Source organism: Botryllus schlosseri, chromosome 9, assembly GCF_051294905.1.
Source record: "Botryllus schlosseri isolate E-star chromosome 9, Bs_hap1, whole genome shotgun sequence".
NCBI lineage: Eukaryota > Metazoa > Chordata > Ascidiacea > Stolidobranchia > Styelidae > Botryllus > Botryllus schlosseri.
The window spans coordinates 8,210,175-8,229,048 of NC_137244.1; the positions used below are offsets into that span (position 1 = coordinate 8,210,175).

At 38.8% G+C, this 18,874-nt stretch overlaps 1 protein-coding gene and 2 long non-coding RNA genes across 3 annotated transcripts in view; 1 reads left to right on the forward strand and 2 right to left on the reverse strand.

Moving 5' to 3' along the window:
- The window catches only part of LOC145447147 (uncharacterized), a 286,300-nt gene that overhangs the window by 126,072 nt on the left and 141,354 nt on the right, over positions 1-18,874 (reverse strand). The window lies entirely within an intron of this gene.
- LOC145447125 (uncharacterized) overlaps positions 1-18,874 on the reverse strand; it is a 469,805-nt gene that overhangs the window by 113,315 nt on the left and 337,616 nt on the right. The window lies entirely within an intron of this gene.
- Positions 254-4,441, forward strand: LOC145446517 (uncharacterized). Its single transcript, XR_013917300.1, has 4 exons — positions 254-549; positions 889-1,081; positions 1,467-1,602; positions 2,109-4,441. It is a non-coding gene; the product is annotated as an uncharacterized LOC145446517 (long non-coding RNA).

Below are 18,874 nucleotides of genomic sequence, written 5' to 3' on the forward strand. Positions count from 1 at the left end.
GTGATTTTAGCGTTATTGAGAGGACAGAACGGAGGTCGACATGTACGCCAGATTATTTAGTATTCTATATCAGGCTGCAGTGAGGTATCACCTAGATCGGAAACACCTAAATACGGAAACACCTAAATATAAAGCACAATCGACATCATCTAGGACATTTTACGTGGGATCTTTTTTGACGAAAAAAGTGTTGTCTTTTCTGATTTCAACGACATGAAAAAAATTACAGTGTATGTGAGAAACACCTACGGTAATTTAAGTATATGGGGTCAAAATTAAGGTTTCATCATCAACATGTGTGTGAATTTGAATGTTTTAGTCAAAATCTTACCTTTTTAGGTCCAAAAAATCGCCCCAATAATAGCACAGCCAAACAGACAATCTTTTCAACAAACCATGGATCACAAGGGGTAGTATTTGTTTTGCCCAATCCCCAAATTTGACTTTTCTGAGTTTATTGTGATACGGTAACTGAACTAAACTCTATTTTGCAGGTAGTATGGATTGAACTTGGCACTTTTTAAAATGCATTTGCTGTATGGAATACTGGTAAGCATCACGGTGTTTTGTAAGTGAACTGGTATATCCTTAGAGAATGAATTTGATTCTGTTGCAATCGGTTATCTTTGTGATAAAGATTTTTATGAATGTGTGATGATAAAATTTCACAAAAATTGTTAACAATCCAGGAAGTATTCTAACTGTGCCAGAGTAAAATTGGTGGTAACGTCATGTGCTACTTTCCATTCCATTACTTAATTATTCTATGAAAGACACCCTTCTGTCACGCACAACTTATTGCAGTATGTATCCAGTATGATATCTGCGTGATTAATGAGCAGATCATTTGTATTGCGAATTTTGGCAACAAATATTTCTTTTCAATAGTCTTGGATTGATCTTCAAATTCGTTCAACTGATGTCCAATCTTTGAAAAGAGCCCCCTGGGTCTACCGTGCCTGCGCTATCAGACAATGTTGACAGCGACGTGAGGAGTCGTTCGTAACTGGTTTCGTGTCAACACAGTCATCTTATGCGATGCAGACCTTTGTCTCAAAAACCCATGGATACATGTGATTACGTAAGCCTATTTATTCATTTTATGTATCACCATTGATTATATAATTTGCTGGTTTTTGCAGTCCTTCTTTTCTCACAAACTATCTCGCAGAGTAGCTTACGGACTATTCGATAGGAGCTGAAAAAGGCTTCATCTGTGTACACTGTACAGTGTACACTGAACTGTATACACTGAACACTGAACAGAGATGTAGTTGAACGTAATGAGCTCGTGTAACTAGTACTTTAACTATTGCTTACTGAACTATAATTGACTAGGTCAGTGGTTCTCAACCTGGGGGGCTGAGCACCTCTCTTCCGCTTCTGTAACCTACCTGTGTAAAATATTTATATTTACTGCTGCATAAAATTTACAATTTTCCTTTGGTATTTATTGTATTTTCTAGGAGCAGCATTTGGATTTGACCAGTAAAAAAGAGCCGCCATGGCATGCCACGAATCAGGGACTCATCAAGCCTGGGTTGCAGCTGATGGAAAGACTATGATGTCCTAATGTGCAGGCATTTGTTGTTTAAGATACTGGTAAGCATCGCCATGTTTCGTAAGTAAACTGTTATATCCTTAGATAATGAATTTGATTCTGCTGCATTCGGTTATTTTTATGCATGCTTGCGAGTAAAATTTCACCAAAATGATTAACGATCCAAGAAAGTATGGTACCTGGGCTGGAGTAAAATTGGTGGTAAGGTCACATTCAATTTTCCATTACAATAAATAATTGTTCTATGAAAGACACCCTTTCGTCACATACAATACATCCAGTCTGATATCTGCGTAAATACTGAATGTTGGTGACCTCATATTTTGTGATACGATTGTTGATGTACAACGTTTTTTCGAGTTCTCCACTAGTTGCTGACGATTACGCCTGACGAGTCTCAGCCGAAAATATTCGGGCTCATTTCAATATGCATAATTGCATATACTATTTAATTTTATATTGAAGTTTTGTACCACGAAGAAGCTGTTCGAATATTGAAGTTCCCTTGTATTGCAAATTTTTAAATCAGGTGTTTTTTTTTCAACAGTCTTAGATTCATCCTCAAATTAATCCAACTGATGTCGACTCTTCGAAAAGACCTCCTGGTTCCTCCGTGTCTCTGCTAACAGACAATGTTGATAGTGACGTTAGCACTCATCTGAACGCATTTTGTACCGGTGCAGTCATCTTTTGCGATACATACTTTTGCCTCAAGAACCCATGAAAACATGTGATTATGTAAGTCTATTTATTCATTTCATATATCACCATTGATTATGTAATGTGCTGGTTTTTGCAGTCCCAATTTTCTCAAAAACTATCTATATATGCTATATGAGCTGAAGAGAGGCTTGTTCTGTGTACATTGAACAGAGGTGTTGTTGAATGTAAAGAGCTGGTGTAACTTGTATTTAAACTACTGCTTACTGAACTATACTAGGAACATCTAATGGAGATCATTTCCCATGTCGTGCTAATTCCAATGATTTCGTTAGTTAAATTTAATCAGGAATGAAGGATTTTGAAAGATTGAGAACAGTTACAATTACTGCAATGAAGGAAATATATTCAACACCTTCGATAAGATGTCACTAAGTTTTTGTTCTAAAGACAATCAATGTATCCTTTGTCTGTTATATTTTCTCGTCTCAATTCAAAGCAGCCATAAAATCTTGGAATCAAAGTTATATGTAAAGCCTACCGTATTTCAATTATTATAATGGAAATCCGAACCCATAGGGATAACAAATCTACAATATTTATTGATCTTGTTTGCAATCAATTACATTTTCAGCCAAACGAGGTTGATGAAGTCAACTGTCTTCTTCTCAAAGCTAAATTGAGAGACAAACAAATATAATCCAAGACCCAAGCGCATGTCTTATTGAAACAGGTACCGTAATCTTTCTTTTTTGTGGACCATACAAATTTACATAGACCTGCGACATTCTGCTATAACTGTCATTCTGAGTTACAGTTTTGCATTCTCACTGTTGCCTGTGCGTCTGAATGTCAATGTAAATGTCAAAATGGCCGAATTGAAAAAAACGCAGACCTGATTCAAGATATTTTTATGGTATGCTAATTTTAGTCCTTCTCAGTGATAGGATTTTACATGTATCCGAGCGTCTTTCCTAAGCTTGTGTAACCTGCATGTGTGAAATATTTATATTTATTTCTGCATAAATTTAGAATTTTCATTGACATATTCAAAACTTTGGAATTTTTCACATTTTCAAGGAGCACAACTTGGAGTCGACCAGTAGAAAAGAACAAACACCATATGGCACGCCACGAATCAGAGATTGACCGAGCCTGGATTGCAGCTGATGGCAAGAATATAAAACTGCTTCGGTGAAAATGGAGTATTCAGAAACATTCTTGACGATTTGTGCTGCTATACATTGGATTATCATACACACACTAAAGGAGTGGTTCTCAAACAGGAGAAAGGATTTGAAGCGGCGTGAAGCCGCTGTCAACTAGAATCTTTTTCGCACATGCATGCATGGCAGCTTGCATGGCAGCTTGTAGTTATTTCTCTGTCTATGGTCAGAATTTAATATTTGAATATTCTTTCATCAACAACCATTACCGTCACTGCCACTGGGATTTCTAGCGTTCCGGTTGCTTTTTTAAATTTTATTATACGACAATAAGGAGTGTGTGAAATTTTTTGCTATCATATGGGAGCGTGTCCAAAAATGTTTAAGAACAACTGCCCTAATGACTTCCAGATTTCATATTTTGCAGCAGACTGGTAAATAACAACAAAATCTTTTATGTATATCTGCAAAATTTGTATGGACTCAAAAAAAAACGATTTCTTTGTTATTTAAACAAAAGTAATTGGCATTAAGCTGATATAAATACTTCTAATGCAAGCCCTAGGATATTTTTAGCACCATTAATTTCATTAAAGAGTAAAAAATACTTATGGTTGTTTATCGTCGTAGTTTTTGTTTACAAAAAATTATAAATTTACAAGCCGTAATTTGATCAGTTTTAAATAAGTTGTAATGATTTGTGTTGGTCATGTTTTCCGCTAACGGACGTAACCAATGAATTTGATTCCATGCCCCTGTCACGAAAGTTTGGGATTCTAAATGATATTTTGTTATCACTATCCCTAATTCGCTGTGCATTCATTTTCATGATTGAGCGAGTTGCATGATATTTGTAGTGAGTTTGCTCCTGATCATTTGTGATATTCGTGATTTCATCGACTCTTCCGGAACGGTTTCAACTGCTGATCTGAATTTATGAAACCCTGTCACAGCAGCTATTGGAAATTTCAATGTTTGCATGTATTTAATCACCCAGGTTGGGTATTATAAGCGTCATTTATTCATGAATCAATAAAATCTGATTTAATTTTGAGCCCTGCGTTCCGGTGACTGGTCAATCAACCACTTTGAGACTGAACACTTTTTAGGTAAACACCTTTAATTTGAACACTTCGCAACACTTCTCGGCGTTCAATTTTTGGATCACATTTCGTGTTCAATTTTCCGGGCTGAGCAACACTTCAGAATTTACAGTGTGGGGTTGTAATCCTAAACAAACGGGATTACATACTCAAAATGGAAGCAATCTTGGGTGACGAATCAAAATTCAAGACACTTGGTCCCGCTGCGGAATTCGATACCATCGCCAAGATCGAAAGACGGATACAGCGCCGACTATTCAGCCTCAAGAAAAACGGCTCAATAACACCTGAGGTCTACGCCTCCATCAGACCGGTCGGGGCACAAAAGCCACGTATGTACGGACTGCCAAAAACTCATAAAACCAACGTGCACGTTCGACCAATTCTTTCTATGATTGGATCGGCGCAGCACAAGCTCGCGAAGTGGCTTATCGGTATTTTGGAACCAGTGCGTTCCATGTATGATTCGCATTGCGTCGCTGATTCGTTTACATTCGCGCACGAGATGAAAACCACCGACCTTCCAAACTCGAATATGTTTCTCGGTCCATATGATATCGTTAGCCTCTTCACGAACGTGCCGCTGAAGGAGACCATTGATATCTGTGCGGACGCGCTATATGGTGGAGGTGATTTAGCACCACCTTCCTTCTCGCGTAAAGTGTTCGTTGAACTTCTTAATACGGCTACTTGCTCTGTTGAGTTTAGTTTTAACGATACCATCTACATGCAAACCGACGGCGTAGCTATGGGTAGCCCTCTTGGCCCGATTTTAGCCAATATATTTGTGGGATTCCATGAAAACAGACTTTTCGCGGCAGATGAAACCAAGCCTCCATTCATGTACCGTCGCTATGTCGACGACACCTTCGTTATCTGTCAAGATAAGACGGAGTTCGATGACTTCTTTGATAACTTGAATTCTCTACACTCGTCTTTAAAATTCACATTTGAAAAAGAGCGTGCTAACTCGCTACCATTCTTAGACGTTCTAGTGGAAAAACGGGGTACTAGCTTTGTCACATCGATTTACTGGAAGCCAACGTTTACAGGGCATTATATACGCTTGAATTCTTTTAGCCCGAATCGCCGTGAACTAAATTTGATTGGCACGTTGGTGCACAGAGCCTTGATGATTTGTTCGGATGAAAAATTAAACGCGGAGCTAGAATATATCCGCAAAATTCTAATCGATAACGGGTACCCCGAACACATCATCAAGAGTTCTGTTGACAGAAAACTCAGGAATTTCAATCCGAACAAATCACAAAACACGAACACACGGTCTGAGGAAAATGTATATATACATTTACCATGGCTGGGCCCCATCTCTTCCCGGTTTGAAAAGCAATTGATTTCTGCTGTAAATCGCTGTTACGATAATGTAAAAACTAATGGTGTGTTTACCACCAAAGAAATGCTTCCTGCAACGCGCAAAGATGTTCTTCCTGCTTCTCAACAAAGCAATATAGTCTATGATTTCAAGTGTTACTGTGATTGTCGGTACGTGGGAAGAACAACTCAGCGCTTGCAGGAACGCATCAAACAACATGTTCCTAGCTTTATTAGATCACGCACATTGGACTCTCGCGAAGACGCAGCTTTAACTGATCTGCGATTACTAGAACGTAATCAGGCCATGGCTATGAACTCTGCCATCGGCAAGCATTTGGCTGAGAATGCAACTTGCGCTAAAAACTACCGCGATGAAAGATTTTCTATATTAGGCAGAGGCCGCACTAATTTCCATCTGTCTGCACTGGAATCGACTTATATTAAAATCCACCGACCGCGCTTGTGTCAGCAGAAGGAATTGTTAGAGAATCTAAAAATTGGCCACTAGCTGCGCTCGCGGTTTGCCTGTATTTCATGTTGTTTGTTTCTATGACGTCATAATTGGTTGTTTGCAATGTAGCTAGATGCATGTTTTTGAAATCCTCCATATGCTGACGATTGCCCTTGAAAAGTGTCAGCTCGAAAAGCTTCGGGTTTTAATATATTTTATTATGAATATATTAATAAAATGTATATTAAAGTTCTGTACCCCAAAGAGTCTCTTCAAGTATCGTAACTATAATTCTCGTTTGTAAATTAACTTTCAGTTGCGAGGAGCGTATAATTTCAGTACCGGTACTCGAAAAAATCGTCATTTACTACTCGACTCGAATCATTAATTAAAATTAATACTCGATTCAGATTCGAGTACGCGAATCAGTGTGCCCAGCCCTACTCGCGAGGCGCATGTGGCTCTTCAATGATTTCACAATGCACATTGCACATGCATCTCGCCATTTTGCTACAGAGGTTTATCCTGATTATAAATTGTTGCATTTTATCGCGTATTAAAAAAAAATATACGTACCGGTATTGTTTTCGTGTTCTTACTTTCTTGTGGTTTAAGCAAAACTTGTAAAATTTAAAGGAAGGTGGCACCAAAGTCACTCAACTATGACAAGTCGTCCGACTAATAAGCGCAATGTTACGAGAGTACTGGAGCGCAAAATGTTGCACAAAAGTCCGTCGGCGCTAACCTGCGGTAATGGAAATCCTTGCTTGCCGACCTTATATTTCGACTTTTAACGGTTATTTGTCGAAAATTATTTGGCTGTGTGTGATTTCAAGGATTGCAGTATGTATTTCAACGACATTAAAACGAAATATTTATCAATGGGTGACCTTCAAACGAAATATACCTTATATATGCGGCAATCGAGTCGAGTCGAGTCGAGTCGAGTCGAGTCGAGTCGAGTCATTTTCCCATTTCAAGAAAATGACTCGAGTCAAGTCGAGTCATAAAAAAATCGTGACTCGAGTCTGACTCGAGTCATTACAAACCTGGGTCTTATATGAATGATAAATTATTGTTTGTTTTGAGGTGTGGTCGACTACTATGGTCATTTACAGCAGGCCAATCTTCTTCATTTTTAGTCCGTAGATGCCGACTTGAATCACGACGTACTAGGCTTTTATAAGACACCGCTTACGTGGATGAAATGAATCATTGTGTTCCAACAATGAACTGGATAATTAATTACGCCACAACAATTTCCGGTCTAGCAATGGCGAATACGGCTAGCAATAACTGCAGAGTTTGGCCAAGAAAATGTCAAGATTACCGAGCTGAAATCTTTCTTGAATTCTCATCAGAACTTGAAGGATCTGCTCCTTGTCCGCACTTAGACATCTTAATAACATGATTTCAAACACCTTGCAGCCCAGGTGCCCAGGTGGAGATGCACCGTATCACCACACAATAATAAACCTCATTCGATTGCCTACATTCCATCATGACGTCATCAATTCTTATTTTTGAATTTTGTATTGTGGCTCTTTTAAAGCTAAGATTTATGTAATGCCATGTCAACATGAAAATATTTTAAAAATCCGTCTCCCTACCCTCTCAGATTTTTCTCTAAATTTATGTGCAACAAAAGTATCTAGTTCTGAGTACAACAAAAATTTATTTCAAACAATTTCGTTGAACGGGTCTTGGAGTTATTGCAGTTTGAAAAATGATGATTTTGTGGTTACTCAACCATGAAATTTGGCAACTCATTACCTGTGTATGATTGTGATTGTTATAACTTACAGGTTACATAGAGTAAAGGTTTGAATGTTATTTTGCAATAATTGTTGGTAAAAGTTCTTCACTTGCCATGAATTTCCCTGTTCCTCAGTATTGGGTCAAGGTTCGAACCGCAATTTCAAAATTGACATATGTTAAAATCAGTGAGGCATAACTATATTTTTCGACTCATATGGTTCATTTCAATGTGAATGTACTATTTAATTGAATATTGAAGTTCAGTACCTCCGAGAAGCTCTCATCTGGTACAATTCTATTTAAACCAAAATTCACAAGCAAGGTGTCATATGAAAGCTGTTTCTAACTAGAACGCACGAAACGTAGTTTTATTATAGATATTTGACAGTAACATGGTTGAAAATATAATATGGCCCATAATGCAAAATAGGTCATTATTTAATTAATTTTAATCAATTTACTTCAGTGATTATCTGGTTTTGCCATCATCCTACTTCTTATATGATAATGTGTTTCAGTAGATAAGTATTGCCATACTCAGAAAGTACTTCTATTTATTGCATGTGCATTATGCTTGCCAGTGTGCTTCTCGGTTTACTGACTATCAGTAATTCGAGTCAACATCGAAATAATATTTAAATCCGTCTTCACACCGTGTCAGATTTCTCTGCAATATTGTGTACAACTGAAGTACCCAATTTTGAATAGAATAGAATTTATTAACTATAACTCCACTGGTCGGTTCTTGAGCAATTGCAGTTTGAAGAATGATGATTTCATGCTCACTCAAGCATGAATTTAATAAGTGGGAACCTGTGTATGATTATAAATGCTAAAATCATTACCGTAATTTTCCATGTATAATCCGCAAATTTTCACGATTTTTTGCCCTAAAATCGGGGGGTGCGTATTATACATGGGAACAACACGCTTGAAAAAAATCTCCCTCGAAACAAAGCTTGAAATCACACCTTCCTTCATGTTTGTATCACTTTCAGCCATCGTGCCCAGTAATTCGTATTATCAGTGTCACGCGCTACCAATTAGCAAAATGCGTGTTGCCAATTAACGAGAGTCGTCTGCACAGCACGCAATCTCCCGTTTGCACGCGAGCGAAATTAGGTCATTCATTGATTGCTGAACGCGCGCGCGGCAATCCTCGCTAATTCATCGGCAGGCTATGTGCGCAAAATATAATCCCTTGCGTAATCAGTCGCAGCTCCAGCAGGCGTGGTGTGCGCGACATAACCGTTGGCCTGAGCAATCGCATCTGACCTTGTGCGCAAGATGTCGCGTCGCCGGCCGCAGGTTTGGCTGTTATCTACTATCGTATAGAGGCAATACCGTTACTTGTATAATGATTAGCAATCGCATCTGTAATAGGCCTAGTGCGCAAGACGTCGTGTCGCTGGCCCGAACTATCGGGTCGCCAGTAGGGCTGGGCAAAATCGAGTACCTGAGTGATTCGATTCTGAATCACGTAATATGCTTCGAGTCGAGTCGAGTAATCGAGTATCACTCATTATGACGTCACAACAGGATGTGGTATGTCGAAGTCCAAATATGAACCTTTTATGCCACCACAACGTAATGCCTGTTATCCATCACATTAAAGATGCTTTGGTATTTTTTCGACCATACCGATTTCATTGCACTTCTTAACAATTTTGTTGGATGATAATGACTTCGGAAATGTGTTATTTCCAGTAACGTTCGTAGCTTTGTACTGTGCCTGGTATGCTAAAACACGGCCAATCAAGGTTTCACGGCTTCCTCAGTGGAAAGTAGTATCAAAACTATAATTCTCGTCAGTAAATTAACTTTCAGTTGCGAGGACCGTATAATTTCAGTACTCGAAAAAATCGTCTTTTACTACTCGACTCGAATCATTAAAATTACTACTCGATTCAGATTCGAGTACTCGAATCATTTTGCCCAGCCCTAGTCGCCAGCCTCACAGGCTTTGGCTCCTCTGTACTATCGTTTAGAGACAATGCCGTTAATTGCATAATGATTAGCGATGGTTATGTCATGATTGTTCGACAATGTTAAAGTAGTCACTTTGCATTCATGTGGAGGTAAAAGAAATTCAATAGATTACTACTGAAGCAGACGTAACTATTTCTAACACATCGCAATTAAAATATTCGAATTGGAAAATGAAGATATATAAGATACGAGTAGGTGGCTTGAAAAATTAGATTTGCTCTAGATCAGAGGTCTCAAACTCAAATGTGCTCGCGGGCCAATTTCTTAGTTTTGATGAGGCCGTGGGACGCACCAACAATAATTGGGATATTCAACGCAGAATTTTCAAGTATTTGACGGGAGCTTGAAGACAGGCATTCCAGAAACATCATGAATATGTAATTTAGTATTGTACTATTCACGCTTGACACGGAAAAAATCATATATTCAATTATTGAATAAATTTGTTTTTTATGCCTGGCTTTATTTCTTCAAATATATATATATTATTGCAGCTAGTGGACCTTATGACGTGCCACAATTTTATGTGGAATCTTTTAAAATCTACTGAAGATTAATATGATATCAGAGCATTTGAGCGGTGTAGCCTAATCCGGTTTATGATATAGTTGTGATAAGTAGGCTATTGTTACTATGTCATTGCCAAAGTCAAATTAAATTAGCGTCAGATTTTGCCTTTGATTATTAATGGAACATATCAATAACAACTTGAATATATTCATTATTGAGCCATAGTAATAGCATTGTTTCTTAACCTTAGTGATCGTACTAGGGATGGTGTGAACCTCTGAAAGGTTCAGGTTCGTGTGAACGCGAACCTTTTTGAAAGGTTCTGTGTGAACGCGAACGTGAACCTCGTGACGTCACGTGACGTCATATTGCTAAGTCCAACCCTACATTTCAGTGAAGTGGTAGCCTATAATGTGCACGATACCTAGCGACGACATGCCACAATGCTGCCGTACATATTAACGTTTTAAACGTCGCCAAATGTATCAACTGGTGCAATCCAATGATATAATAATCCCATAAAATCTATATCTTACGTGGCTTTGCCAACATTTTCGACGAGGACTTACAAGGGAATATAAGCTTACGCCTTAACGGTCTAGGCCAGACCGGACAATGTATTTGTCGACTGGGTATTGCTATGTTGATATTGAGCAGAGGGTAAAACGGGTTTCTATACTTGCTACCGACATTACCCCATTAACAAATTACACAGCTGTAGCCAACACCCCAATCGCGTGGATTTGGTTTTTATGATACGATAAACATATGAAGTCAAGATTACCCCGTACACCTGCTAGATTTTTTACATCAGACAAAGATATCAATTTCATTGATTAGTTGAATAAGCATCATTCGCTGACTGCATGTATTTCGCTCTTGTGTTGTGTGATTGCGGGCCAAGCTCACAGCAGAGAGTCACTAAATATTCACAAACGAAAAGCCGGAAATTTCGAGCAAACGTTTGTAACAAAAAAGCAAGTAATTTCTTTTCAGATTGTCAAGGTGCATGCTCGTTTAGTGTTGATTTTTTTATTCTGACATCGCCATAGATAGAGTGGCCCGCAGTTTCAATACAATAAATTTCAACCTAAGATGTTATAGTGAAGTGAAAGTTGTAATATATGGAAAAGGTTCACAGTGCAGAACCTACCAAGGTTCGTTTGTGAACGTGAACCTCAAAATTTCCGAGGTTCACACACAGAACGCGAACGTGAACCTCACGTTCACACCATCCCTAGATCGTACCCCTCGTGCTTCCAATAAGATTTCTCGTAGCCCCTGTTCATTTTCAACACAATTTCTTATTGTACCTACTACCTATATATTAAAATTAGAAAGCCCATACACGTAAAATCGCGCGTAGTGCGAAGACAATTTTCCAGTTGAGTAAATTAGTCAAGAAAATATTCTCCAGCATATGCGCCTAATTCCACAATGCATCTCGTAACCCATGATGTAGTGCTCCGTACCCCGAAGGGGTCTACGAACCCTGGTCAAGAATAGAAATGTCCAATCGCCGATGAATTCATTGGTGTTACAGCTGTGGAGCGTACTACTACCTTACTCGCCACCGATAATAACATGGATAAAGAGATCAGACAACACCTAGCATGTAACCAACTTTAAGTCACGGGGGTCACATAATGCTCATGGTTGCCATACTGACCTGATTGGATATCTATATATACCTTACGCAGCGCAAGCTACCGCCTTTTGATATATTACTATTCCCCCACGACAGTTTCATAGATTGTTACGTCCATAGGATTGCCAAGTCACCGTTCCGCGTCGCAAGTCCTTCTCCGATTTAAACGTTTGACTCGATCGACTCAACTCGAGTGATTTTTATTTAATCACCCAATCAATCTGAAATCGAGTCATTTTACGAAAGATCGCACAAAACCAAATCACTATATTTTCAGTCACGAATCATCAACGGGTCATGTTTTATCATCATGAACTAGACATGTGACGTAATAGCTGCTCTTCCATCGCATGGTAGCTTTTAAAAGTGATGTGATAGTGTATAGCTTGTTGAGATTTCAATGTTTTTATAGCAGTTGTAGGTTGAACTTCAAGTTCTTATATCTAAAATTGATATATGGCCAATAAATATATTGTCGAATACTTGAAACTCAAAAATGCCATCGCGGGCCGCACGAAATGCTCTCGCGGGCCGCGTGTTTGAGACCTCTGCTCTAGATGTTGCATAATTTAGTAATTCATCGAAATCAGTGCTCCCTCTTATTTTTCGGAAGTCTGCGCGCAATCACTGCGCAGTAGGGCTGTTAAAAAAACTTCAGATTTCACTGGCTACCTGATAAAATTGTTAGGTTGGTGAAAACAACGCTACACACCAACTTTGGCTCAATTCCAACCAGTAGAAGCGTTATTCTTGCAGTAGAAAGCTTTGAATTTATCAGTAAGAAATAAATTTTTCTGTTAACCCCATGAAATGGTTAGGCTATCGGTAGAGATAATGCACACCAACTTTGATTCAATTGCAACCACTAGAAGCGAAGTTATTGGAGTAGCGAAATTAAGACGGACTTTCAGCATTCCTGTGGCCACCCACTGGCCACGGATTTTTTTGTGGCCGGCCAAAAATATTCCGTGGCCGGCCATGAAATTGCTATTACATGGTCGGCCACAGTGAATATCATGACCGGCCATGAAATTTCGCTGGGGCCGGCCACGAAACTTCCTCGGCCGGTCTTGGAAAACTCGTTTTCATCGCCTGCCATGGAAAACTCGGTTTCATGCCCGGCCATGAATGAATTCCATGGCCGGTAACCACGAAATTTCATGACCTGCCGTAATATCCCACCTTGAGATTGAATATCAGTACTGTCTGTGACCCAGTCGTGGTCAAATGTATGATCAATTATGTTCTATTATGGTAGGGTTGCCATACGTCGAAATTTCCTGGACATATCCGGAATTTAACTGTAAAAACTGCGTCCGGGAGGAATTTCTAAAATATCCCAAAATCTCCGGAATTTTGACGGCTTGAAGTAAGCTCATATTTTTTTCGTATATCAACATAAGCAATATTATTTTTGGGCAGATTTATGCTACATGAATTTTTTCTTCGCGCTGCGCGCGATTTAATATTGCATGTATTGATTTTAATATTGGGGACTACCACCCTCGCACAAATTGCGATCAACAATAAATAAAATAACCGTCATTTAAAGAAATAAGTCTAATTAAAATCGCAATTATAGGAGAACGGTATATCCCTATAGAGTCGGTTTAGGCCGTTTAGATGCTTTATTCAAAGATAGTGGTTCTAATCCTGAGGGTCGTTTGCCCGTGTGCTGGAGTTCACGAAGATTTTGAACGTAATCAATTTCCAAAATAGGCCGTGAGTAAGTCTGGGCAAATGTGCCGACGTGTTATTAGTAAACAGTAGGGCAAGTTTTTGCAACTTTTTTTACAGTTTCCGGCAGCTTCCTAAATACTCGGAAGATATGTAGAATGCTGTTTTAAGCTGTTTGGAGGAATCTTATAGTGCAACTTTTTGTGACTTTTGTTCATTTTTTTTCACGCAACTTTTTGCAACATTTTGCTACTTTTTCGATTTTCCATGAAAATATTTTCGATTTTGGTGAAATACAAGGCCAAATTCGACTGAAATACCGTAAGTCAGCGCTGAAGTAACGCTCTTACGGGTATTTCGGGAGCTGAGCCGGGAAGTTGACCTTTTTTTAAGTCAATCAATAGAGAATGCGGATGGAAAACTCTGTTTCGGGAGTGGTATTGAGAAGTTGACCTTTTTTTTAGTCAACCGAGCAAAATGTGGTCTTTTAGTGAAAATTTTGGGAAAAAATAAATGCAACTTTCAACTGCAACTTTTGTCAAAAATAAATGCAACTTTCCACGGATTTATTTAACTGCAACAAAAACTTGCCCTAGTAATCAGCTTATCAAATTTTGAGCTGGGCCACGGAGCATTTTCAAATTGGAACGGAGTCGCGACCATAAAAGGTTGCACACCACCGGGTGTGCAATGTTTATTTGGCTTAGTGGTGCGCAGTGCGCACCAGCATTAGGCTGAAATAATCTTATCGGTGTGACATGAACGTGACTTGACGATGTACAATTACACTCCCGCCACCAGCTCTACCGCTAACTCTGATCATGTGGGCCGAGAGAGGATCAAAATTATATAGTAATATATAACAGAACCAATATTATTGACAGGATTCTTTCAAATCATTTAACGACCAGATGCATATAGTAAGCCCCCAGAAGTTGCATCGTTTATCCCACGGTGAGCCTAATAAGATCAGTGTTTATTTGGGCGGGAGGGAGCTGAAAACATGTTGCTTCGGCCCTGGTCAAAATTTACGACACACAACCACATACTCCTGAACCGGATCGTGACCACCTCGATAGGAAAAGCTTTGCTGGTGTAACGTCATGTTTATCAACATATGTGCTCGTACCTCATTTTGAAATCCGCTAGTGGGCGCTAACGAGCATCCGGAATTCGTGCGACATAAATATGGTAACCCTATCCAGCATTTCCCTATCATATCGTAATCTAGCAGTCCATGGCGTAGGCTATGCTAATCTGGAAAAGTGGAATCTAACTTTTGTTAGTTTTAGAGCTGTTTTAGCATACCACCTTTGAAACTTTCTGGACTAAAGACATATGAAATACATTTTCCGCTTTTATAATTAGTATTTATATTTCACTTTCAATTCCCAGTATCACATTTTGAGTTATAATTGATATCAGCTCTTTTGTCTGGATAACATACACGTTGAAGTATAAAAGCAAGTGTAGTATAGGGTTACCATATTTTTGTGAATCAAATTCCGGACACTCTTTAGCGCCCACTAGCGGATTTTAAAATGAGGGTTGACACATTGTCCTTCTATATGACGTCACACTAGCAAAGCATTGCCCATCGACTGTATACACAAGCGGTTCTCAACCGGGGGTCCGCGAAGCCTCTAAATTTACAAAATAGTTGATAACCTCATTTTTATTTTTTTATTAGGAAAATCACGAGGCAGTTTCGCTTCATTACTAGTAGAACTCACATGAACAGAATGGCCGTCTTGGATGACATATCCTACTGTGTTGACTCATTTTAGTGGCTAAATTGTCAATATCCTACTGATACAAATATTTTGCTGTATAGAGGTGATTTGTTAGGGATTGTGTAAAATTAAAAAGTTGGATTCAACAATCACAGTGACTTCGTAATGTTTATAAAAATCCATTTTCTACCGTGATATCCATGACTGTTTTCCATAATAGTTTCAAGATGAATTGCTTGATAGAAATGTCCAGGCCTGACGTTATATGTTCAATGAAATAAATTAGTTTGTCAATTTTGATGCCCTATTTGTTGCGATCTTACCCAAATCTGTGGTCGCAAGCGTTACGCGTTATTATTACATTTGCCACCACCTCTGTTTGTGGAGACAGATTTTCAACACTCGTTTAAATCAAATCAAAGGCGCAGATTTTTAAGACACCACCAAGTATTTCAAAACATTTAGCTTCAGAATTCGCTTTGAATAAATAAAAGTCTTCCCAATTACTACTTAAATAATAGGCTTTTATGCTATTCTCAAGAATGATCAGTGGTTACTTCGTTACTGTGTATTGTTTGTTTTGTTTGTGTGGGGTATTCATGGCGTTTGTAGACTACAATGGTCAATTGGTAATTTTCACCGGGCCGTTTTTCCTGCATTTTTGATTCCGTATCTGCCAACTTGTAGCACGACCCACTTCTAGACTTTTTATAAGACACGGCTTACGGGGATGAGATGGCGAGGAGCAGCCGAGATAAACCTTCAACACTTAGGTTGGAATTCTAGTGTCGACCTCGGCTAAAACTTCGGGGAGTTCGCGGGGGTCCATGACAGTCCAAATTGGGTTCGCGAAGACAAAAAAGTTGAGAACCACTGGTATACACTACAGAGGAATGGAGTGGAACATAGGTCATGAATTGGGCTATCTGTAATGTGAGCTCTGGTGATTGCTACTTGCTAGGGTCTGCAATAGATTTCTCCACGGGCCGGATGAAATCATCTGAAAGGCCGTGTCTGGCCTGTCAGGATTGTGTTTGACAGTCCTGCTTTACTGTTAGGTCGGTGCGGTTATCTGTTGATGTGTTTTAATGAGGTCCAAAACTACATTTTTTTCTCCTCCCTTCCGGCCAAAAAAGCACTGCTCTTGGGCCCACCATAGGGTATTCGATGTAACTTATTGGGCACTTACTATATGCATTTGGGTCTTAAATTTTATGTATGAATTCTGTCAATAATATTGATTCTTCCATATATTAGGCTTCTATAAAATGCAACAACAGGTTCCACATCTGGTGATTTCCAACCTTTTATGGTCGCGACCTCATTTCCGACTTGAAAATGTTCCGTCGCAAAGCTCAAAACTTGATCAGCTGCATGATTACTAAAATAATCCAGCTTGCCCAAACTTACTCACGGCCTAGGAAGCTAATTACGTCCAACATCATCGCAATCCCCAGATAAATGCGAACGCCCTCAAGATTTGAAACCACTGTCGGTGACTGAAGCATCCAATCGGTCTTAACCAACTCTAGGAATGTACCGTTAGCTTAAAATTGCGATTACAATCAGACTTATTTCAGTAAGTGATGGTTATTTATATTTATTTTGATAACATTTTTGGCTAGGGTGGTGCCTGGTGCCTATATTAATATCATTATACGTCGCATGAACTCGCGCGCGGCGCGAAGAACAATTTTGAATCTCATATATCTGCTTGAAAATAATATTGTTTATGTTGATTTACGAAAAACGTTTGAGCCTGCTTCAAGCCTTCAAAATTCCGGACATTTGGGCATATTTTAGAAATTCCTCCCGGACGCAGATTTTTCAGTGAAATTCCGGACATGTCCGGGAAATTCCGGACGTATGGCAACCCTAGTGTAGTAATACCTTTTATTTCCGGAAATAAAGCTACACAATATGGTATTTTTATTCACGTTTTCTAATCGCGCAAAGTGTTTACTCCGTATCCTATACAACTTCTCCGTATTGCTCTCCGACTAAACTACGGGCCTTATAATATGGGAGAGGGCGCCATACCATGATATTTTCCAAAACGTGCTGCTCGATTAAACATAGGATTAGTATCGCATTTCCATATCAATATCATCATTTTCATCCCATTATGCGGACGAATGCTTATGCTGTCGAAAATTGAATACCTCGGTATATGCGTCAGTATGAATTAAGCTCGACACCTTTTCGCATAGCTCAATTTGCACCTTTTGACAACCCATGCGAACGAATTACGGTCGTTTTCACAACTACTTACTTACTTGAGTAGATTTAAAATCGGTCAATTCTACTTCTACTTCAAGTAGTTTTAGGTTGCTTGTGGAAGAAGCACTTCTACTTGTACTTGAGTAGATTTTTTCGTCGATACTTCTACTTCTACTTGAGTAGCTTTCTTGACTACTTTGACCACCTCTGACTATACCGACGTTAGCGTTAAATATAGTAATAAGAAAAATTCCGGCCCGCCAAAAAGTTGTGCACTCGGAATTTGGCCCGTGACTAGCAAAAAGGTTGCTACGCCAATGAATAGTATTTATGAGTGGCAAAAGCATTTCTAGTACTTTACATAAGCGTTAATTGATACTAGAGCTTTTTATGTGCTCAACACTTTGAGAGCTTCATGGAAACCAAATGGTGACCCACTGAGCTTATAAAGCACATCAGTCATTTTCTGGTATTCCAATATATTATTTGAACCCCCTTTGTCATGAAGTAATAAAAAGCATTGGTGTTTTACCACGATATATGGATACAATTAGAAGGTATTCACCGAATGTGGAGGAGGATATGAAGAGAGGACGATAACTTTTTGATAGAAATAAGATCATCATCATCATCATTGGTTTATTAGCAATTTTATCAGTTCAATACACCACCAAAAATGCGATACAATGAAAAGACAGGAAGATCTGTCACGATGTCTAATAATTCGCCTGTGAGAGTAAGGAGTAGCCTACTGCAGAACAAATGATGGAATATCATATAATATCAAATGGTATCGTGAAGAAATCTACATTGGACCGACAAAGAATATAGATATTGACCATTAATTGAGAAATATATTTGCCCGTATTTTACTTGCTTATTATATCAGTTCGTACCCTTTTTGTGGTCGTTGATTTCAGTTTGTAAAGTAGGCCTACTCAGTCTGAAAATTATCTCACCATCGTTTTAACGTGTCTATTTCAATGAAGTGGACTGATTTCCAGCTAATCATTGTCATATCTTTTTTCGCTTACTGGCGATGCCTTCATCCAAACTACACCAT